The following is a 25,147-nucleotide window of genomic DNA, read 5'->3' on the forward strand; positions in this document are numbered from 1 at the left end:
AACAACTGTTCTCATTGTTTTAGTGGGTAGGTGAAATGATTTCAATTAATTATGAATGATGTGTTTGGGCAAGGGGAGATGGATTAAGCTTTGCTTCATACTGTCAAACCTATCTATGATATTTGACATCCCATCATAGCCCTGGCCTATTGGTCTATCCAGTGTTATTGATTTAAAAGAAAATAAAGGCCTCCTCTTCATTAGTTAAAGGCTAACATCATGTATCCACCCACCCCTTTCACTCAAGTTAGAGAAAGAAGGTTGTCCCCATAATTCACCTCTATTAGGGACAGGAGAGCAATATAGGAATACTATCCTTGTACAGACTAGCACACAATGAGAGGTCACACTTGCCTCTCACTTGCCCCTCTGTTGGAAAGAAAGCCTTGCTGTGGGCCCTCTTTTCCCCATTTCTCTCTAGCATGTGACAAGGTATTTGGCATCTCATGGGATAAGCAGGAGACCAATACCTCCAAAACAACAAGAACACATCATTCTTTCAAAGGCTAAATTTATAATGAATTAAAGAACTTAAATGGCAGAAAAAAAAACCACATCATTCATTCAAATGATTGAGTCTCTATCCTTGACACCATTGTGCATTCTCGATGTGGTCCACAAGGCCCCAACTCTACACACAAAACATTTACATCACTTTGCTGTTCTCCTAGCTCATCTATTATCACTCGGGTGATGAATCACAGCCTCCTTTCAGAGATGTAGAGTAATAAGGAATGAAGAAGAAAAATCAAGGCATGAGTCAAATTATTTGTTTTGCCAAATAAGTCAGAGTTTAGACATTTTCCTTTAGTCATTTGGGGTCATTGAAGGGTTTCAGGTTTTTTAATTATTTTTATTTTTATTTTATGGACATTGGTGTTTTGCCTGCACATATGCCTGTGGGAGCGTGTCAGACCCCTAGAATTGGAGTTAGAGATCGTTGTAAGCTACCATGTGAGTGCTGGGAATTGAGCAAAATTGAACTCTGGAAGAGCAGTCGGTGCTCTTTACTGCTGAGCCATCTCCACAGCCCCATTAGAGAATTTTAAATAAAAAAGGGGATAATATAACTTTTAAAGGTATTTTGTTGGTTGGGATGGGTACTTTCACAGAGTAGAGATAAAGACTTGAAGTGGATAGTAAAAATGAATAGCTATTATAACCATGACAAGTATTGTAACGGGTTTTGGGAGTAAAATTCAGAGGCTAGGCCAATGCAGGAATGAACACTCACAATCCAGGATTGTCAAGGTTGCTACACACTGGCAAATGGAAGGACACATACTCAGTGCTCGTAGACAAGCTGTGAATGTTATCAACTGGTTAAAGGCACTGGTTTAAAGAGAAAAAAAGCAAAATGCTTGAAACACACAAAGAAAAGGGTGTTTAATACATTTGACTTTTTCTTACCTTTCCTTCTTAAGTTCTGCCAAGATTCTACAAAGTGGCAAAAGGTGAGCAGAAGAAGTAGATACCATGAGAGAAAGCTGAAGGATGGCTATGATGAAGGTCATGCTGATTTGAGAAACATAGCACCCTGTCTCAGTGCACAAAGAGACAGTTGAAATCATAAATTAGTCATGGCTCCCTTCTGAGGATTCCGTATGTGAGCTCAGAGACCTTCTCAACCTACTAGCCAGTACCAGCCCAATGTCTTGGTTTTCAAGTTAAACCTATTTTTTTCTTCAAAAATGCAAGAACATGAATAGGAAGTATACTGAACTATGACCTCAATGGAAAGAGAGAAAAGACCGATTCCTTATCCTCATTTTACCCTGGTATTATTATAACTGGCCACGTATTTCAAAGTAATTGCAAATCAGGAATTGGAAAATTTTAGATCATTTTTGTGTCACTGACACAATAACCAAGCAATGTAAGTTTATGGTCAATTTAAAGTGAGCTGACACTATGAGTTGATTCTAAGATCTCACAACTAATAAATCTATATGTTCATCTGAAACCACATCTGCATATGAAGAAGACAACGATAATCTTGTCATTAAGAAACATTAAACAAAGTTGCAATCTAAATCCTCTTTGTTCTCTTGAACCTTCTACAACCATAATATTCTGGTCTACATTGGTAATGGATTTTACCTGGCCACTGCTTCAGACACCTCCAAGAACATTCTATTGTGAATTGCCAGAAAAGGAAAAGAAACTTCAGCTTAATAATACCAGTAGCTGGGGTTGGGGATTTAGCTCAGTGGTAGAGCGCTTGCCTAGCAAGCGCAAGGCCCTGGGTTCGGTCCCCAGCTCTGAAAAAAAAGAAAAAAGAGAAGAAAAAAAAATAATAATACCAGTAGCTGATTATATTATTCTCCCAGAAGCCCTGTCAAAATGGAAACAGAGATTTAACTCACCAAAACCTACTCCACAGTTTCAGGATCCAAGAAAGTGTACTAACCTTGCTTTTGACTTCTTGTTTCTTGTTTGCTGTTTTTGCTAACAAAGGAGTGTCAAACAGGATGTGGGGTGTGTGTGTGTGTGCGCGCGCGCACGCACGCGTCCCCTGTTCTTGGGAGCATTCCCAATACCAGAAGAGAAGAAACAGGTATCGGATCAGTTGAGTCATTTTTCCAAGGTTATCTAGTTTTGTATCACTCACCCCAAGTCTTTCCTTCCTGCTTCAGGATAACTCCAACAGAGAACACATGGACATTCTTAGAGCCAAATAGAAAGTCTCTATTACCATGTAGCAGCTATACAGAAAACTTGACAGAATTGTGGAACCTCAAGCCTTACCATTTTTTGTCTTTTACACACACACACACACACACACACACACACACACACACACACACCACATCCTGTTTGACACACCTTTCTTAGCAAAAATAGCAAACAAACAAAACTAAGTCAAAAGGCAAGGTCAGTACACTGTCCTGTGTCCTAAAACTGTGGAATAGGTTTTGGTGAATTAAGTCTCTGTTCCCATTTTGTCAGGTACTGGGGATGACATGCTAAGGTCTAAGGACAGAACAATGCCTCCAACATGATGACAATGGTGCTAAGGTCTGGGGACCTGTTACAAAACAGTATAAATGAACTTGAACTATAGAAGCACTTAGTCATCAGCAATAAAGCAGTTAGACCAAAGGCAGGATTAAGCCTCATTAAATATATAGAAAGGTTTAAATGCATCATGAAGAGTCTTTCATTTTGAGAATAAAAGCCAGTGGGTCAGGTGGTATATCATGGAGTGCTGCTATCCAGATAAGGCATGGCCACTGAAATTATGAACTCAGCAGTAATGCTTACCTGTGCCAGACTAGGCCCTTCAACATCTGCTCATGAATACAGGAGAGATCCAAAAGGCCCCACTGCTTCGTGGGGAGCTATTGACTGTTAATTGTTGTGGGATGGGGAGAAGGTGTCATTTTCTTCAATTGTGCAACCATTAGGGGACTATCTGGGAAGAAAAGGTTTAGAAAGGAAGGGAGAGGGGAAAAAAGGAAGGATAGGAAAAGAAGGAAGACAAAGAAGGGAAGGGAAAGGAGTTAACAGAAAGTAATGGGTGAATATAATCAAAATACATTGTGTGTGTGTGTGTGTGTGTGTGTGTGTGTGTGTGTGACACAAAAAATATTTTTTAGAACTTTTCTAGGTTTTGTTGTACTGCTTTCCATCATGGAGGCTTCATCCCCAAAAGGCTGTTCCTACAGGAACACGCCAGCTACAGCAACAGCAGCAGCTCCAGGTTCAACATTGCTTACAATTAGCAATCTGCGTGCTGATCTCTATCCACCAGTGACTAAAACAAACATCAACAAACACTGATTTACCTTTCCAGAATCCTATTGCCTCCTTGACCTAATAATCACAGTGAAAGAGCAAGGCAAGGCCAGATCATCACCAATTCCATTGGTATACATAGAGAGGAAGGAGAGCTCCCAGAAGGGTGACATGTTTAATACACTAAAATGAACCAGCTAGGATACATACTACTAAAACTGGATGAAAACTTGTTTTGTTCTTAATTTGGGATGTTTACAGATCTTGTAGACTTGAAGATCATAAACCACTTCAAAAAATGTTTTTTATCCAAACTATCTTAACAAAATCAAAAGCTCAAAGAGTGAGAAGAAATAGTTTATCTTCTAGGACCAATCATGGTGGAAAGGCACAGATACAGAGTTCAGCATTCTAGAAAGAACACCTGTGGAAGCCTCAGACACATCAAGCAGGGTGAGAAATATGGAGTTTGCTCCTGTGCTCTGAGTCACTCTTTCATGAAGACACAATGTCTTTGTTTTGTTTTGTTTTGTTTTTTGCTGAGTTGCATTTCCATAACACAATCCCCTACATAATCGTATCTGATTTTCCCACAGTCAGTGATGAAAATAAGGAAGGCACTGGGTTATAAAGATTTAATAATGTTTTCTTCAGATCAGCCCCTCACAATGTAACTGTGAACCCATCCACTGGGGAACCAAGAATCCACAAAGACTTCCTGGCAACTTTCAAAAGCACATCACCATTCAGGAGACAGGAAAGCAGCATCCTTAACTCTTCCTATCTTTTAGTGGTGTACTTTAGGAAGATATAACATATTTCCTTACAGTTTCCCTCCATCCTCCAAGCATCTACAATGGAATTTCCTTGCAGAACACAAAATGATCCCAAGAGGTAGTTTTCCCTTTTAAATGCACTGAGCCCACACAAGTGAGTGTCTGACTTGTCCTTTGAAGCCAATCAAATTTGATGAAGTTTATGTGGCATATGTCAGGCTTATCGTCTGCTGCCAAGCATCAGTAAGGACACATTGGAGAATGGAAATATTCAGCCCTTGGAATCAAATCCATGCTGAAATAGTTTTAATCCTGTCTGGTAAATTGTCTGGCATGAAGTCTGTATATGTTAAAGTCTTTTCTTTCTTCATCTTGTAGTTCCGTTCAAATGTAATGTAGTGGAAAGAAACCTGAACTACAAGCCAGAAAATTTGTATTCTGGTCCTCCGTCTGGCACTAGCTTACTCTGTGACCTTGTTAAGATGGCATAGTTTCAATGTTCCTAGGTTTTCTCATTCCTCAAATGAGACCAGTAATGCCATGAGAATCTATCTCCAGACTATGGTGGGGATTAAATAGAAGAATGCTCATGAATTCGTTGTGAAAGTATAAAGAGCTACACAAATATTAAAGATCACATTGGACCATACCCCTCATCAGCAACCTCTGGGACAGCCTTTGGAGAGCATAAATGTTGACAGAAAGAAATTCAAAGTTGCCGTTTCATTTTACAAGGTGACTGCTAAGCCACGGGCATTGACAACCATGAAGTGCGTGGAGGTCAAAGACTAGGGAAAACCCTGCATACAGCAGAAAACTTTTAGCAGAAGAACTGAGAAAACCACCAACTCATATCAGCATCCCAAATGCATGCTAATGCCCTGACCAACACTTGAAGGTAATTTAGAAAAGTCATTACAAACCAGAGACCTAGAGACTTGGACATGGAAGAGAATCTGCATAAATCCAAATGCTTCATTGTCAAGTTAAGGAAACTGAGGGCCCACTTCACACACACACACACACACACACACACATATGAAAAAGCCTCAAAAAAAAAATCTCAGAACACTTAAGTATATTTACCAGAGACCCTGTCTTAGTTTGGGTTTTCCTGCTGTGAACAGACACCATCACCAAAGCAACACTAACAAAGGACAACATTTAATCAGGGCTGGCTTACAGGGTCAAAGGTTCAGTCCATTATCATCAAGGCAGAAGCATGGTAGCTTCCAGGTAAGCATGGCCCAGAAGGAGCTCAGAGTTCTTCATCCCAGTTTGACTATATCCAGGAGAAAACTAACCACACTGGGTGAAACTTCAAAGCCCACTCCCACAGTGACAAATTTCCTCCAACTTGGCCATATCTACTCCAACAAGACCACACCTCCACCCCCTGGGCCAAGCATATTCAAACCACTACAGACCCTCAAGCTAGACGCTGTGCCTCCATGAAATTTGGAAATGGAGAAGAAAAATGACAAGAGAGTGAATATTCCATAGACAGCATAATTTATAAAATCAGCATAGCACCTGAAGCACTTCAGATGAAACACACCAAATAAAGGAGTAGAACATTTCATGCCACATTGCCTGTATTGTACCCCTCAAGGTCTCCAGTAAATTTCATAGTTTCCCTATTTAGCTAAAAGAGGACAGGATTTTCTGAGAAGAATTACCTCGGGATTTTAACTTTCTTGCTATACTTTTCATATGGCCCTGTAATATTTTCCTCCACTCTTGGAAACAAGAGCTTTGTCACAGAAGAGGTGTTGCGAGAATAAGGGAGACCATTGAACATGTGCCGTGACTCACTGAGATGTGATTTCTTCCCTTTCTTGGTGGGATACTGACATTGTACTAAAATTATAGACTGTGATCACTGAACCAGTCAACATAGCTCAAAGAAAATGCTCAAGCCCAAACATAAGTGCATGCAGCTAGCATAAGTTTGAGCCCAAGTCTCTGTCTTCCCCCCATAACCTACAATAAACACAAGGAGAGGGGAGGGTGTGTGTGTGTGTGTGTGTGTGTGTGTGTGTGTGTGTGTGTGTGTATGCGCGCGCGCACGCAAACATTTAAGGCTGGGGATTGATATCTGATGCCTTCTCACTCTCTGCCTTATTTTTTGAGACATGGTCTCTCACTATGTAATCTGGAGATTACAAATTCAGCTATAATGGCTGGTTGGAGAGCTCCAGAAATCTGCTAATTATAGCTGGACTTTGGCTACTTTCTGGGTTTCTTCCTTCCACCATTCGCCACCCTTTCCCTACACTTTCAAGACCCAAACACTAGATAGGAAAGAAAAAATGGATAAGGGGAAAAGGGGGACAACAATATTGTTAGACTACTTCCTGCTGATTTGTGGTGTCAAGTCCCTTGGGGTAAGCTTGATCCTCACTGGCAGGACATATAATTTTCATCTTTGTACACAACTACTTAACAAACAACAAACAACCAGCAACCCACAAACAACCCCCATCTCTTGGGGCCCGAGCATTTATATACCCTGGAACTCAAAACCGCTCAATTGCCAAAACTATCTGCAGCTGGAAAAATCACACCCCTGCTAGAGCACGAAGCAAATTATAGTCAGCTGTTAGAGACAATCTGAAGCAGCTCCATATCCCACAGCTGGGTTTAAAATGAAAATATATTCCCATAATATTTCTGTGGTTTTCCCAAACAAACCAAAATTCTCACTACAGCCTATCTCTACCACCCACCCGAGTGCTGGGGTGCCATACAGAAGAATGCCACCGTGTATAACTTTTAAAAGTTGGCATTTTCCAACTAAGTTGTCTCCCAGATCCCAGTGAACACTATTCAAGAGCTTTTAATCAGCCTCAATCATAGGAAATACTAACGCATCCAAGATTTCATAAATAAATTATCCTTGGGTGCTTTCTATTATAATTTTAATTTTTTCCCTCCAAAATAATATCCACATTCTAACCCAGATTCATTACAATATAGGACTTCATCCACTGTCTTAGTCAGGGTTTCTTTTTTTTTTTCTGTGTTTTTAATATGCTCTCACAATTCTTGTTAACTATGATAAAGGATAGGACCCATTTCAATCATGGAAAAAATATCAGTTCATGCCTTGTGAATGGAGCCTGACACCCAGTGCTGCTTAGGTGCTCGTACTAAGGCTGAACCATCCTATCTCTGAGCTTTCACTCTGAATAACATCAAATACTGCCTATAAAAGTCGACTCCTTCAGGGGAAAGACACAGGCTGAAAACCCAGTTTTATAAGACATGTTACAGCTTACAGCAAGGCTCAAACTGATTTCAACACCTGCCTGAGCCCCTAAATGATGAAGTTGCTGTTTTCCTACGCTCATTCCTTTCTTTCTTTCTTTTTAATTGGATATTTCTTTATTTACATTTCAAATGTTATTGCCTTTCCCAGTTTCATGTCCATAAGCCCCCTGTCCCCTCCCCCTCCACTTCTATAAGGGTGTTCCCCTTCCCATCCACATCCCCTTCCTGCACCTCCCCCCCCAACATTCCATTATACTGGGGGGTCCAATCTTGACAGGACCATGGCTTCTCCTTCCTTTGGTGCCCAACAGGGCCATCCTCTGCTACATATGTAGCTGGAGCCAAGGGTCTGTCCATGTGAAGTCTTTGGTAGTGGTTTAGTCCCTGGGAGTTCTGGTTGATTGGCATTGTTGTTCTTGTGGGGTTGCAAGCCCCTTCAGCTCTTTCAATCCTTTCTCTAATTCCTCCAACGGGGGTCCCATGCTCAGTTCAATGGTTTGTTGCTAGCATTCACCTCTGTATTTGACATGCTCTGGGTCTCTCCAGTTCCTGTCAGCATGCACTTCTTAGCTTCATCAATCTTATTTAGTTTTGGTGGCTGTATATGTATTGGCCACATGTGGGGCAGACTCTGAATGGCCATTCCTTCCGTCTCAGCTCTAAACTTTGCTGCCATATCCCCTCCTATGGATTTTTTGTTCCCCCTTTTAAGAAGGAGTGAAGCATCCCCACTTTGGTCCTCCTTCTTCTTGAGCTTCATGTGTTCTGTGGATCGTATCTTGGGTAATTCGATTCAAGCTTTTGGGCTAATATCCACTTATCAATGAGTGCATACCATGTGTGTTTTTTGGTGATTGGGTTACCTCACTCAGGATGATATTTTCTAATTCAATCCATTTGCCTATGAATTTCATTGAGTCATTGTTTTTGATAATGACTCAATAATTGATAATGAGTAATATTCCATTGTGTAATGTACCACATTTTCTGTATCCATTCCTCTGTTGAAGGGCATCTGGGTTCTTTCCAGCTTCTCGCTATTATAAACAAGGCTGCTGTGAACATAGTGGAGCATGTGTCTCTTTTATATGTTGGGGGATCTTTTGGGTATATGCCCAAGAGAGGTATAGCTGGGTCCTCAGGCAGTTCAATGTCCAATTTTCTGAGGAACCTCCAGACTGATTTCCAGAATGGTTTTACCAGTCTGCAATCCCACCAACAATGGAGGAGTGTTCCTCTTTCTCCACATCCTCGCCAGCATCTGCTGTCACCTGAGTTTTTGATCTTAGCCATTCTCACTGGTGTGAGGTGAAATCTCAGGGTTGTTTTGATTTGCATTTCCCTTATGACTAAAGATGTTGAACATTTCTTTAGGTGTTTCTCAGCCATTCGGCATTCCTCAGCTGTGAATTCTTTGTTTAGCTCTCTACCCCATTTCTAATAGGGTTATTTGGCTCTCTAGAGTCTAACTTCTTCAGTTCTTTGTTTACTTTGGATACTAGCCCTCTATCAGATGTAGGACTGGTAAAGATCTTTTCCCAATCTGTTGGTGGCCGTTTTGTCCTGATAGCATCCTTCGCCTTACAGAAGCTTTGCAGCTTTATGAGATCCCATTTGTCAATTATTGATCTTAGAGCATAAGCCATTGGTGTTTTGTTCAGGAAATTTTCCTCTTCCCCCACTTTTTCTTCTCTAAGTTTGAATGTATCTGATTTGATGGGGAGGTCCTTGATCCACTTGGACTTAAGCCTTGTACAGGGTGATGAGAATAGGTCGATTTGCATTCTTCTTCTACATGCTGACCTTCAGTTGAACCAGCACCATTTGTTGAAAATGTTTTCTATTAGATGGTTTTAGCCCCTTTGTCAAAGATCAAGTGACCCTAGGTGTGTGGGTTCATTTCTGGGTCTTCAATTCTATTCCACTGATCTACCTCCCTGTCTCTGTACCAACACCATACAGTTTTTAACACTATTGCTCTGTAATACTGCTTGAGGTCAGGGAAGGTGATTCCTCCAGAAGTTCTTTTGTTGTTGAGGATAGTTTTCCCTATCCTGGGTATTTTGTTATTCCAAATGAATTTGCAAATTACTCTTTCTATCTCTATAGAATTGAGTAGGAATTTTGATGGGGATTGCATTGAATCTGTAGATTGCTTTTGGCAAAATGGCCACTTTTACTATATTAATTCTGCCGATCCATTAGCATGGGAGGTCTTTCCATTTTCTGAGATTTTCTTCAATTTCTTTCTTCAGAGACTTGAACTTCTTGTCGTACAGATTTTTCATTTGCTTGGTTAGAGTCACACTGAGATATTTTATGTTATTTGGGACAATTGTGAAGTGTCATTTCCCTAATTTCTTTCTCAGCCTGTTTATCCTTTGAGTAGAGGAAGGCTACTGATTTGTTTGAGTTAATTTTATAGCCAGCCACTTTGCTGAAGTTGTTTATAAGGCTTAGTAGTTCTCTGGTAAAACTTTTGGGGTAACTTAAATATACTATCATATCATCTGCAAGTAGTGATATTTTGACTTCTTCCTTTCCAACTTGTATCCCTTTGACCTCCTTTTGTTGTCTGATTGCTCTGGCTAGAACTTCAAGTGCTGTATGGAATAAGTAAGAAAAGAGTGGGTAGCCTTGTCTAGTCCCTGATTTTAGTGGGATTGCTTCAAGTTTCTCCCCATTTAGTTTAATGTTAGCTACTGGTTTGCTGTATATTGCTTTTATTATGTTTAGGTATGGGCCTTGAATTTCCGATCTTTTCAGAACTTTTATCATGAAGGGGTGTTGAATTTGTCAAATGCTTTCTCAGCATCTAATGATCGTGTGGGTTTTTCCTTTGAGTTTGTTTATATATTGGATAATGTTGATGGATTTCTGTATATTGAAGCATCTGCTAGGGTTTCTATTTCTGCACAAATATCATGACCAAAAAGCAAGTTAGGGAGGAAAGGATTTATTCAGCTTATAGTTCCACATTGCTGTTCATCATCAAAGGAAGTCAGGACTAGTGCAAAGGCTGTGGAGTGATGTTACTGACTGGCTTCCTTCCCCTGACTTGTTCGGCTTACTTTCTTACAGAACTTGAGACTGCCAACCCAAGATGGTACCACCCAGAATAGGCCCTCCCACCCTTGATCACTAATTGAAAAAATGCCTTACATCTGGAGCTCATGGAGGCATTTCCTCAAGGAGAGACTTCTTTCCCTGTGATAACTACAGCTTGTGTCAAATAGACACTCAAAACCAGCCAGTACATTCACAAATGATTAGTTGCTATTAGTTAAGATGAAATCAAAGAGCAGGGTTAGTCCTTAATATAATACGGCTGGTGTCTTCATTATAGAAGACTCACAGGCTCAAATAGAAAAGTAACTGACAATTAAAGTAGTGGTTCGAAAGGCATCATTTCTTGAACTGTGGAGGTTTGACTGGCAACAAGAGAAGCTGGGAGGAAGTGGACCTGGTCATCTCCTACAGCCGAACCATGGAGACGGCATTCCAGCTGCCCTAAAGCACTCAACTTGTTGTGGTTTGGTACATCAACAACAGGAATATTCCAAGAAAAGCAAAACATAGAATGAGGAAAAGGAAGTGGAAGTAAGAAGAATGCAGAGCAACCCAGCCAGAGGGCTCCAAACTCTCCCCTCTGACAGGCTACGCAATCACATTCTGTTTTAAGAAATGGTCTTTTTGGTTATGTGGCTTTGGGCTAGAAAACAACAGGAAAGACAACTTTATAGCTGACCTGGCATCATAAAATAATTAGCAAAGAGCCACAAGGTGCTGCTGGAAAGGTGATTCAGTCCCGCTGCTGTTCAGCCTGAAAGAATAGCATGGAGTAACCAGTCAGGCCGGAAGTGCACTACTCTGAGAGGAGATGGCTGCATTTGGGAGGAGGTATTATTACTACACACTGTTCTTCACAGCAAAGGACTTTTCTGCACCTGGTACAGACATATTTGGCTCCCAGAGAACAGCTGAAGATGTGGAAGGAATGTCACATCGATCTGAATGAGTGAGGATGGCTGCTCCAGTCCCAGTCCATCAGAGAGCTTCCAAAAAAGAGCGTGCACTCCAGACCCACTCTATGAGCATGGAGAATGTAGAAAGTTATGGTCTTCTCTCCAAATATGCCAGTTAAGATACTAACACTTGACCCTCTATTTCTTATTGAGTCCTGTGATCAAAGCTCCAATACCTTAATGTAAGCCCAAATGTACCTAGTTTATACAGATACATATAAACAAGGGTCCATCCTATTATTCTTTCATTTTTACCTTCTAGTCACAGAAACATGAACACTGACATAAGAATAAGGTAAGACAAACAGGTAAAATGTTCCTCGTTACCATTTATTGACTGCTTTGACTTTCCAGGACCAATCTCAACACTTAAATAAATGCCTTTTAGCTCGTGCCAAACCACATGGCCCATAATTACTACTAAACTACACGTGAGTAAGTTAATGTTCAGATGATTTACATGAATCTGAGGACCCCTGCAAGTCAGGGGCAAGGTGGGATTTATGTGACCAGCTTCTACTTGCCTTTCTTGTCTGCACTGTGTCACACTGTGCTGTCTACTCTATTTCTATGGGAAGAAAGAAATTCCTCAAATAGGCTCTGAGGTATGAGTGAATCTCAATGGACCTAGGGTCATTTCTATCTGCCTTCATCGGGACAGGCTAGGATTCACAAACTATAAGATGCTATTGTAATTAATTTTCTATTGCTGTAATAAGATGCCATGACCAAGACAACCTATAGAAGAAGTAGTTTATTGTGGCTTACAGATTCAGAGGGTGAGTCTATGACCATCACACTTGCCTGTAGCAGAGCGTGGCAACAGATCATTCCTACTCAAGACACCACAGTGCTTTGCTTTATGAAGAAAGTTTCTCAAACAAGTTTCTCATCTACCCTGTTCCAGTTTACTTAACTGGTTTAAGATACGGCAACATGGTGATAGCAAATGATGATACATCAGACATGTGAAAACAAACTGCCTAAGATTGCATTTAAATGCTATCCCTGACAAAAAATACAACAATGTGAAGTGATGGATGATACCATTAGCTTGATTAACTTTGACATCAAAGCATCACATTACAATGGGAAATATATGTGATTTTTTTTAATCTGTCAATTATACTTTATTAAAGTTGAAAGAAATGGAGGGAAGGAGAGAGTAAAAGAGGGAGAGAAAGAACAAGGAAGGAAGAATAAAAGAAAAGAAGGAAGTAAAAATAAAAGTTGGGATTAACAAAATACTTTAAAGATGAAGAAAATAGGCAGATGATACAGAAGTCAGGCAGGATAAGCAAGTTATTGGTTTTAAAATGAGGTGGTGGCAAAAAGGAAGCACAGAACAAAGTGGATTTTGCAATTGTCTGTGGGAACAGAGTAGGGGCAAAGGAAAGCACAAGAAAGCATGGTAATTAAAGCAATATGATCACAGAGCAGACGCATTCTTTCCTTGGTGTGTGAACATCTGTGACCTACAGGGGAAAAAAATCAATCCAGAGCTTTGAACAAAAAGTAACACATTTAAGATTGTTGAAGATCATTTCCCTCCCCTTGAGAACATATAAAATGACTCACTTGCCCACTTTTAAGTTAAAAATGGAAACTATTAAAGACTGGGAATGTGCTGGAGAGTGGAAAGATAAAAGTAGAGTATACATGATCAATAACCAGTATAAACATGCACAGTAATACAGCAGTGGCAACCACTGGTTCTTAGAATTAACACATATTCATACAAAAGAGTGAAGGAAGGGAGAAGGAAGGGATTGAACATGCTTCCTTCATTCCATGCCACAAACAGTTAAACAAACTATGACATACCCCCAAATCAGAAAACCATGTTCCTATTAAAAATCACATTTTCAAGAATTTTTAATGCTATAATATAATGCTGACAAGAGAAAGTTAAGCATAAAAAGCAGAATGCAAATGTGCCTCTGTTACAAAAGCCAATTTTGTTAAAATAAGTACAATTCTATTTGTTTGAATAAAATAGAGGTAAGGGCAGTTCTCGCCGGAGCTTGGGGAAGGAAGTCTCTCTGTGGAGGTCTGAGGGAAGAGCTCGCGCCAGGTAGACGCTGCGCCGTCATCATGGGCAAGGGGGACCCCAACAAGCCGCGGGGCAAGATGTCCTTGTACGCCTTCTTCGTGCAGACCTGCCGGGAGGAGCACAAGAAGAAGCATCCCGACTCGTCGGTCAACTTCGCTGAGTTCTCGAAGAAATGTTCGGAGAGATGGAAGACCATGTCTGCCAAGGAAAAGTCGAAGTTTGAAGATTTGGCCAAGAGCGACAAAGCTCGTTATGACAGGGAGATGAAGAACTATGTTCCTCCCAAAGGTAATAAGAAAGGAAAGAAAAAAGATCCAAATGCTCCCAAGAGACCACCGTCTGCCTTCTTCCTGTTTTGCTCTGAACATCGCCCAAAGATCAAAAGTGAACACCCCGGCCTGTCTATTGGAGATACTGCAAAGAAACTGGGGGAGATGTGGTCTGAGCAATCTGCCAAAGATAAACAACCGTATGAGCAGAAAGCAGCTAAACTAAAGGAGAAGTATGAAAAGGATATTGCTGCATACCGTGCCAAGGGCAAAAGTGAAGTAGGAAAGAAGGGTCCTGGTAGGCCAACAGGCTCAAAGAAGAAGAATGAACCAGAAGATGAGGAAGAGGAGGAGGAAGAAGATGGTGAAGATGAAGAGGAGGAAGATGAGGATGAAGAATAACTATCTGTCCTAAAGTGTGGAGTATATGTGCTCAGGCAATTATTTTGCTAAGAATGTGAAATTCAAGTGCAGCTCAACATTAGCTTCAGTATAAAAACTACAGATTTTTGTATAGCTGATGAGATTCTTTGTAGAGAAAATACTTTTTAAAAAGAGTTTGTAGCTTTTTCAGGGGCTACAACGTACAGTTAGATTTAAAGCTTTTGATGTTGAATGTTTCTAAATATTTAATGGTTTCTTTAATTTCTTATGATAGCAAAAAAAAAACTTCATAGGAATTTGTATTACCAGTAAAAGAATTTTTTTTAGGATGTTGCATTTTTGTTTTTTTTTAAATTGTAATAAAATAATGTATATTAAAAAAAAAGAATAGAGGTAAGGAGAAAATTTCTCACACTGGTAAGGGTAGTTGATTGAACCCAGGTGGATGGCCCACACGGGCTTACAGGAGGGTCAAGCCACTGTCAAGAGACAGCAAGATCAGTCAACACCAGAGATAAGCAGATGGCTAGACACAAGGGCAAGAACCTGAGAAACAGAAACCAAGGTCACTTGGCATCATCAGAACCCAGGTCCCCCACTACAGTAAGCCCTGAATATCCCAGCACACTAGAAAACCAAGATTTGGATTTAAATTCACAACTCATGATGATGTTAGAGGACTTTAAAAAGGACATAAGTAACTCCCTTAATGAAATACAGGAAAACATAGATAAACAGGTAGAAGCACTTAAATAGGAAACACAAAAATCTCTTAAAGAATTACACGAAAACACAATCAAACAGGTGAAGAAATTGAACAAAACTATACAGGATCTAAAAATGGAAATAGAAAAAATAACAAAATCACAAAGGGAGACAAGCCTGGAGATAGAAAACCTAGGAAAAAGATTAGGAGTCATAGATGCAAGCATTACCAACAGAATACAAGAGATAGAAGAGACAATCTCAGGGGCAGAAGATACCATAGGAAACATTGACAAAACCTTCAAAGAAAATGCAAAAAGCAAAAAGCTCCTAACCTGGAAACATACAGGAAATCCAGGACACAATGAGAAGACCAAACCTAAGAACAATAGGTATAGAAGAGAGTGAAGATTATTCGCAACTTAAAGGGCCAGTAAATATCTTCAACAAAATTATAGAAGAAGACTTACCTAATCTATAAAAAAGAGATGCCCATAATCATACAAGAAGCCCTACGGATCTCCAAATTAGATTAGACTAGAAACGAAATTCCTCCTGTCACATATTGATCAAAACACCAAATACACAAAACAAAGAAAGGATATTAAAAGCAGTCAGGGAAAAAGGTCAAGTAACATCTAAAGGCAGACCTTAAGGAAAGGTCATCCACAGACTATGCCACCTAGGGATCTGTCCTATATGCAGCCACCAAACCCTCTAACTATTGTTGATGCCAAGAAGTGCTTGCTGACAGGAGCCAGATATGGGTATCTCCTGAGAGGTGCTCCCAGAACCCTACTGATACAGTTGAGCATGCTTACATCTAACCATTGTACTGAACAAGGGGACCTCAATGAAGGAATTAGAGAAAGGACTGAAGGAATTGAAGGGATTTGCAACCCCACAGGAAGAACAACCATATCATCCAACCAGACGCCACCAGAGCTCTCAGGAACTAAATACCAATCAATGAGAACACACGGAGGGACCCATGACTTCAGTCATACATGTAGCAGAGCATGGCTTTTTCCAGCATCAATAGGAGTAAAATCCATTGGTCTTGTGAAGGCTCATTCTCCCAATGTAGGGGAATGCCAGGGCATTGAGGTGGAAGTGGGTGGGTGGGAGTGGAAACATCTCCATAGAAGCAGGAGGAGGAGGTATGGGAGAAGGGAGAAAAAGGATAACATTTAAAATGTTAATACATAAATTAGCCAAGAAAAATAAATTTTAAAAAAAAGGAAATTATCTCTATGCCAAAGCAGGAACAACATAGGAATGTAATGAAATCAAACTGAGATCCACACCTAGTGCCCCAGGCCAGGAACGACTCACCCTGGAAATAAAGCAATTATTTGTGGTATCTACCCATTTCACCTTTAGCCCTCAGATTTGGTGGAAAACAATTCAGTTAAATATGGTACTGATTAACTCCTTCCCCCAAATACCCCTGTGTGCTTTCACTCTAGACCCCTGGCATTAGGAACTTGTGAACAAAACTTGCCTCCTGCCTGAGCTACTAGGACCTCAATATCTCCAGAGACAGAATGTGAAAAACAGATATTTTCACTCTGCTAATAAAATTGAGATTTTCATTTTCAACTTTTTGAAACACAGTACGCACTCAATCATGACCTTACATCTCATAAGATTTCAGAAGCCAAGAGTACTTCAGGGAAAATCAGAGCCCATCAGAACCAGAGAGCAAGGTGTGGAAGAGCTTCACTGGGAGCCACAGAATGACAGGACTACTCTCAAAAGAATATTTTCAATTCCTTTCTTGGAGGTAGTTTTGCAGTGTATGATCATATGTAACCTTGGAAGGGGAAAAGACAGCCATGAAATTCTAACTTTACAAACACACAGAGATTTTACAATGGTATAAGGATGGTTAAAGATTGAGTCCCTTCTAATCAGATTTTCTTGTTTCTGTGAGGAGAACTGATGAAACACGTGGAGAGATCTTGCTTTTGGACCAGATTGCCTGAGTTTAAACTCTGCTTTAGTTTGTACTGGTCATTCAATTTGTATGCCTTGGTACTCTCACCTGCTTAATTGGGCATGATGGTGGTGCCACATGCAGTCATTAAAATAACCACACTACAGTCCACAGACCCAAAGAAACTGGATTATAAGGGACCCCCAAGGGTGGATGTGCAACTCAGATGGGGGGACAAAATAGGCATTGAAGGTGGCCAGAGAGAAGGAACTGGATAGGAGAGGAGGGGAGGAGGGGAACAGGGTAGCCATCATGTTGGGAGGTGAGAGGGCTGAGAATGAGAATGGAAATGGGGGTGGGGGGCCACCTCTGGGACTAGCTGGAGGCCTAGAATGGGAAAGGATACTGAAAGTCTACTGGAGTGACTCTAGCTGAGATTCCTACCAGAAGGATACAGAGACTGAAGTGACCACCGCCTATAGCAAAGGGAAGGGAACTTCAATCCATGCACAAAACCTTAAATACATAATTTGTCTTACCTACAAAATGTGCAGGGTTAAAGATGGAGCAGAGACTGAGGGAACAGTCAACCAATAATTGTCCCAACTCAAGATTCATCCCATGTGAGACAGTCAACCCCTGACACTATTAATGATACTCTGCTATGCTTGCAGACAGGAGCCTAGCATAACTGTCTCCTCATAGGCTTCATCCAGCAGCTGATGGAAACATGCAGAGATCCACAGTCAAACATCAGGCAGGGCTAAGGAAGTCTTGTTGAAGAGTAGGGAAGAGAACTGAGCAAGCAGGATGGGTCAAAGGCAGCATAAGAAGCCCCACCGGGTCAACTCACCTGGGACAGTGGTGGCTCTCACAGCTTAGCCACCCACCAGGAGCATGCAGGGGCTGAATCTAGGTCCCCTTCACATTTGTAGAAAATGTGCAGCTTGGCCTTTGTGTGGGTTCCCTAACAAGTGGAGCAGGGGCTGTCTCAGTTTCTTTCCCTGCCATTGGATCCCCTCCCCCTACCTTGATTGTGTAGTTGGGCCTCAGTAGGAGGGAGTGTACCTAGTCCTGCTGGGACTAGATGTCCCAGAGTGGGGTGGTACCCAAGGGTGGATCCTATTCTCTGAGGAGAAAGGGAGGGGCAATGGGCAGAAGGATTTATAAGGGTGGGAATGGGAGGAGAGGAGAGAGGGAGACTGTGATCGGGTTGTAAAGTGAAATAATTAAAAAAAAAAACAAAAAACAAATGATAGAACTCTCTAGTCTTAGGCATAATCTTTGTCATTGTCATAGAGGATCATAATTTCTTTAGATAGAGGCCTGTTGACTGAATGTTTGTGCTCCAACACAGTTTATAATTGAAAACCTAACCCAATGTAATAAAGGTATTTGGAAGTAGATATTGGTGAATGTTTATAATGTATGGTTTGAACCTTCATCAATGAAATTATGAATTACCCTGCCAAAGAAGTCCAATTCAACTCACATACCCCTGCAACCTTTTTTCTTTTTTTATTATAGCATTTTTATTGAATAGTTTGTGTATTTGCATTTCAAGTATTATCCCTCCTTTCCCCTCTTCCATCCCCTCCTCTACCTGTTAAGGATATGTCACAATGTTGGTAATCTGTGACCTAGAAAGACATGTTCACCAAAATCCAACAATTCTTCATCCCTAACCTTGGGCTTCCCAGCCTCCAGAACTGTAATCAATAAATTTCTGCTTCTTTTAAGCCACCCAATCAATGGCACTTTGGTAGAAATATTGTAAATCAACAAAGACAAGATACTCAAAATTTATTCCTCTTCCCAACCCTGAGAATTTGAGAAGACAGGAATACTTTTTATACCAGTTGGTACATACAAGGGAAGAAAGTATTGGCATATGTAAGCAAAATAAAATAGACCCTCTACCAGTCACATTAGTAGCCATCTGAGCTCAAAAGGCATTGTAGCATGAGAATGGACAGATGGCAGTATCTTTCTACAATGGAATACTCTTTTTGGATGAGGAACTGTAAACAAAGGAGCAGTGATGCTAGCAAACTGGACCATTCCATAGACAGAAAGAAAGGTTTATTAGGGATCAAACTGCCTAGGCCATCTCTTGGAGGGTCCAGGGAGAGAAGCAAAATGGCAGACAGGCAAAAGGATTTTATGTAACAGTCAGGAAGGGTAGAGGGGGGGGGGCTCTTTGAGCTAATACAGGCTGTTCAGATTGACCACGAACTGCATTTTCTTGGCTAAGGTAGTTGACTTTTGTTCAAACTAGGCAAAATTAGTTAAGGATGACTAAAGTCAGAATTATGAAGACTGCAGTTAAAAACTGAGACTGTGATCTCAGGCAAGTTGTGACTGGTCCCACAGTGGTCATCCCAGAAGAAGAGAGGGCCGTAGCATTGTTCCAGAGGGAATCCGAAGTAGGCTAGAAAAGCAGGAAGAACGTCTAACCCTTGGACCTCAAGCCTTGGCACCAGGCCTGACCTCGAGGAAGGCAAGATATTAAAGATGCTAGAATTTCCCAATTGACAACCCCTCACAAAGAGACAATTCGCTTTCTCCCAGGGAGTCTCACTGGGAACTCAAACTACTCTCAAGGGCAGGCCCACACCCAGCAGTAGATAGCTAACACAAAACTCAATGGCATTCTTAGTTCTTTGCTTCATAATAAACCATTAAGGAACTTACAAGTTCTTTGTGTATATATTATAGTTTCCGGTTTGTATTTTAATGGGACTGTGTGTGTGTGTGTGTGTGTGTGTGTGTGTGTGTGTGTGCGCGCGCGCGCACGTACATATGTCTCTGCATTTATATGTTTAGGTTTCTTGAACTTTTTGTTTGGCTCCCTAACTTCTGTTTATTTATTTTGTCTTATTCTGGTTTTGTTGTTGTTGTTGTTTCTACTTTATTATTATTATTTGTTGATGCCTGCTTAATACTGGAGTAAGAAAGAGAAGAAGGGGTGTGGATTTGGGTGGGTAGAGAAGTAGGAAGGACCTGGGAGTTGCTGACAAAGAGAAAACCATAATCAGAATATATTGTATTAAAAAATCTATTTTCATTCCTTAACAGATGTTGGAATTTGTCCATTTAAGGCATTTTATCCATGGTCCAAACAAAGTGTACACTTCAAGAGCAGCATAGTCTTCATAAAGGCCCTCGTTCTAGACCTTCATACGATCAGAAGTTCATGATCACCTCCTAAACCAGTCAGTTCTCGTTATCCTCTGCACAGGTTTTACCTGGCTCCATCCATGTTTTCATGATGAAATTTCCATTGCTGCCCAGCCTCTGAGAACGAAGCCTCAGTTTTGTCTCTCCCATACCACCTGCACCTCTGAGAGCCACAGGGAGAAATGGAATCTCCTCTCCAGTCCAGTATGCCTGGACATTCCCAGGACCTCCATAATGACTTCTCTTGCTCTGGGAGAAAACTCACAGCATCCATGAGAATCCAATTCCTATCCTCATTCTTCATGCAAAAACTTCACCCAGGAGCAGCAAGCAAATTACTTGAATGCAAGCCTCTAATCCATCCTCTCACAACCTCTGTAGACATCACTCATCTATGCTGAATATCATTAAAGGATAAGGTCTTGGTATCCATATTTATGAAAGTTTGTGTGTGAGAAATAAAACCTGTTTGTTTCCCCAACATGTGTCCCACATTCACAGAGGAATTTTCTTGACTTTCTCTTTGGTCAAGAAGAGACCAATAACATTGATGGTGCCTCTGCTTCAGTCACTTACTGCTATGGAAACCTGGATAGATTGTCCCCTCCTCCGAACAATAGGTCCTGTACTGGGAATTCCATGGCTGCCCAGACTCAGCACCATATGGATGTGAGTGCTAAAAGAATAATAGTCCTCCCTCTTTGACTTTTTTATTTTTTGTGTGTTTTTATCAAGGCCTATTATCAATAAAACACGCTGATCATTAAGTAGCTCAGCTTAGAGAATTTTAAACAATTGTACAACCTCATGTAACTATCATCTTGAAAAAGACAGAGCATAAGCTCCCTTGCTGGAGGAATATTCCTTAGCATGATGAAAGGCCAGAAAGAATTATCTATCACCTTCCTTTCTGCAGCTGGAGTCAGATTCATACCTGCCTGGTAAAACATACTCCTTCAAGGTCCTACTCCAATCCAGCTATAAGCTGTAAATGTCTTGTAACATTCTATCTAACCACAGAAAACTCCAGCTCCCTTTCCATCTATCCCTGTACTATTGAGTTTTATCTCCATGAGCTTCCTTGACCTTCTAAATGTTTTTATATTTCTTATGTCCTTGCTCCTCCACTCATCTTATTTATTGAAGAACCTGTTGTTCAGAATCGAGCCTGAAGGTTCTTTTATAGCATTGCGCATAAGTTTTATATATTGGGGATCTTGTAGAAAGCGATAAGCTCAAGAGACTGTTATGTGCCAATGCTAGGTGATATTTTCTGTGTACTCTGAATTATTAGAGTGTGCACCTTAAAATCCAGGGTTCTCACACTATGGCGTGTGATAAAGATGTTCCACATATTCTCCTCATGGGACTCCAAATTTGCATCAAGCTCATCAACCCAGAGAATAAGAAGTACTTCTTGTAAACATTTTATAGGTTGTCCAGGCCTGGTGGCATACTCCAGACACTTGGAAGGCTAATGTCAGAAAAACTGTGTCTTCAAAGCCTGTCTTGGCAACAGAGTGAGTTCAAGGCCAGCCTCGCTTACTTATTGAAACTGTCCCTCAAAACAAAACAAAACAGAGTGGTAGGGCGCCTGCTTAGCATACATGAGATGCTAGAGTACCACAAAAAATAAATAAATAAATAAATAAATAAATAAATAAATAAATAAATAGTAATTTACGTAGTATGGAGCCCATGAATTTTGCATGTTTAGTTTGATGAACTATGACAAATGTATACACTCACATACCACCATCCCAATCAAAGTCCAACTATCTTCATCATTCCAGAAAGTTTCATCTTTCCAAGTCTAGACAGTTGCATCTCCAAGAAAATGATCACCATTCTAATCTCTACTCCATAGCTCTTTTTCATCCATTCTAAAATATCACGGAAATGAAAGTGTCCAGGATTTCCTCTTTTGTTGCCAGAACATTCCTTCAGCATAACAATGTGTGATTGATTTGTGCTTCATCACTACCTTTTTCTTTTATATTGCTGAAAGGTATTCCATTGTATAAAAACAAAGTAATGTGTTTATTCTTCTGTATATAGTTATTTGGGCTGTTTTCAGTTTGAGGCTTTTACTTCTAAAGCTACTAAAATCATCGTCATAAAACTATACATTATAATAGCACTTATAATAGTCGCAGGTCATTTAAATGTCCAGAATTAAACTAGTATATGATAGAACAATACTAAGTATATACGAAGGACACTGTGCAATAGAAAATATGTAATCATTCAAAGTTATGTTTACTAGCAATTTTGTGGAATGGAAAGTATTTGTAATAGAAGGCTAAAGGTGGACAGTAGCATGAAATATTTCTTTTGCAATAGCATATGCTCAACTGTGGTGACTATATGCCTAAAATACATATTGTGTGTAAATATTAATGAAACATACTAGTATACTAATGATAAAAATTAATGTGACAAAGACTTATGAACTGTATCCTACTATTAATAAAACAGTCATTTGCAGATGATGGAGAATATGCCAAGTTCTGTTGTTCTAGATATTTGTCAATCTCTCTACCTAAGCACGTTAGAAATAAATCATTTGTAGATGCTGCCGTGTATTAGGCGGTGCATTTTGACAGTACAAATATGAAAGACGTCAAACCTGATTCTTCTGGAAGAAGACAGACTAGAAAGAGTGGGAAGTAAATAGAAACGAGGACCCCTCTCTCTGAAGTCTCTTCATTCTCTCTTCAGTGGCTTCACTGAGGCCTCAGATCCTAATTACTTCTTGCCTAGATGGTTTCAATCATGTGAGCATAAGTTTCACTGGTATTCCCTTCTTCTGTGCCATTGGCAATGCGACATTTTCAAGTCACTCTCTGACCAAGGACCTCGCTGTGTAATTCTACAATGGCTCCTCCTGCCTACAGAGTGACGCCCATACTATACTGTATCCTTCAAACAACATCAAAGGTAAAACTGAAAGATTATGTCTGAAACACAAAGAATCTGTACAATGTTTTTATAGATATTATTTCTATATCTTTTCTTCAAGCCTGAGAGGAGTTGCTAAATAAGAAATCTAGGTAGGCTAAGCATATAAATGTCCACATGTATATCTACAGTCAATACACACAATTGCCGTGGAGTATTCTCCACAGAGGATTAAATTATTGTTCTTCTAAGGTTAAGTGCTACATGGTCTCAATTTATTTCCAGATAGCAAGGGATAATGAATTCCTTTTAAACAATACATGAAAACCAGGTGGACCATTGGAGAAAGGAAGGCAGTGTAAGAGCAGACTAGATAGAGAATTTGGGAGTTTTCCACACTACTGTATCAAAGCACCCTTTTACATTTTTCATCCTGAGAGTAAACGTAGTCTGCTAGGACTACCTAATCCACAGCTTTCTGTGACAGCCTTTGGTTACTGAACTCACCAACTTGATTGAATTTTACTTCTTTTAAAAATAAATGAGCAAACTTTCCCTTTAGAAACTTCTAATATCCAGGCAAAACGACTTGTCTCTTGCTTTGGAGTTTATGCCCTTTTTAAGTAATTATAGTTGCTAAGACAGCTGTCCCTGCATCCTTGTTGGTCAAGGTTTTGATCATATTTGGTTCTTAATCTTTCATCGTGGAAGGTTTTTCATCATAGCTTTTTAATCAGGTGCTCTTGGTGCTGGATTTTGAACTGGTTCCATGGTAATAAATCAGTTAGGAACTATTTTTTAAGTGCTGCAAATGATTAAAAGTGTTCACAAGAGTTGTATGTCTCAGACAGAGAGAAGTGTACTTAAAAACGAGCCTGTTGTTCCAGGTGTGCCTTCTGCATTCATGGGAGTTTGTTTCTAATAAATTTCACAGAAATCTCACTAAGGTGGATTGATTCATTTCTCCTTTGATATTTCTCTCATTTCATAGGAGCAAAAACAAATCATATTTCTTTGAGATACTTGTTCCAGTTGAATGATAGGACAGCCCAAGTCTCACTGCAGGAGAGGCTGTATTTGGAAGGGAGGACTTCCTGGGAGCAAAGGAAGAGGATAAGGGAGAGAGACACTGAAGATTGTGGTGCCTTCATCCCTGTGGACTTTTAGAACTAATATGTAAGCCAAACAGAGCACAACTTAACAGGCATCAATTTAAGCCAAATTATGAAAATTTGGTAATATCTGCTAATAAAAGAAGCTGATTCTTTCAAAATATGGAGTGTAGGTCTAATGAGATGGCTCTGTTGGCACCTATGTAACAAGCTGGGTGTTTCCTGCTGCAAACACCTATGACCACAGTTCCAAGGGCAGTGACAATAAGAGGGACATTAGGATTTGCAAAGAGAGCCTGTCTCAGAGGAACAGGTAGAGAAAGATGGAAAGGGGTACAGATGCAACAGCCTTTGCATATACATACACATGCATTCATGCACACACAAGTATATGCAATAAACAAATAAGTAAATAACTATTCAAAAATATAAAGGTCATGTCTGGGCTCCATGGGAAAGCATCCAGTTAAATTAACAATGTCTATGCTCCTCTATTTTACATTCAATTATTCAATTTTAATTTTACTTCTGTTACTTCAATTCAAATTTTACTTCTGTCTAGTGGGTATAAGGTTGTATATTATAAGGTGGATGTAATCAATAGAGGGATAAATAAAATAAAATTTGCTCTTGCCTCCTGAAACAAAGCTGTGGGGAGGATTTAATTGTGGACTCCCCTTTTGGAAATTAAAAACTGATATTGATACAACATGCATAATTCAAGAAAAATGGCCATGTAGGTACCAGGTCCCCAGCCCCAAATTCCCAAAATAATTTAATTCTTCCTGCTCC

At 40.1% G+C, this 25,147-nt stretch overlaps 1 protein-coding gene and 1 pseudogene across 4 annotated transcripts in view; one reads left to right on the plus strand and one right to left on the minus strand.

The window, feature by feature from the left end:
* LOC120096625 (uncharacterized) overlaps positions 1–25,147 on the minus strand; it is a 312,239-nt gene that overhangs the window by 262,963 nt on the left and 24,129 nt on the right. The gene's annotated exons all lie outside the window — the stretch shown is intronic.
* On the plus strand, positions 13,822–14,903 carry Hmgb2l2 (high mobility group box 2 like 2; annotated as a pseudogene). The gene has a single exon (XR_015637066.1). The product of XR_015637066.1 is annotated as a high mobility group box 2 like 2, transcript variant X2 (transcript).

Source organism: Rattus norvegicus, chromosome 14 (genome assembly GCF_021556685.1).
Source record: "Rattus norvegicus strain SHRSP/BbbUtx chromosome 14, alternate assembly SHRSP_T2T, whole genome shotgun sequence".
Lineage (NCBI taxonomy): Eukaryota > Metazoa > Chordata > Mammalia > Rodentia > Muridae > Rattus > Rattus norvegicus.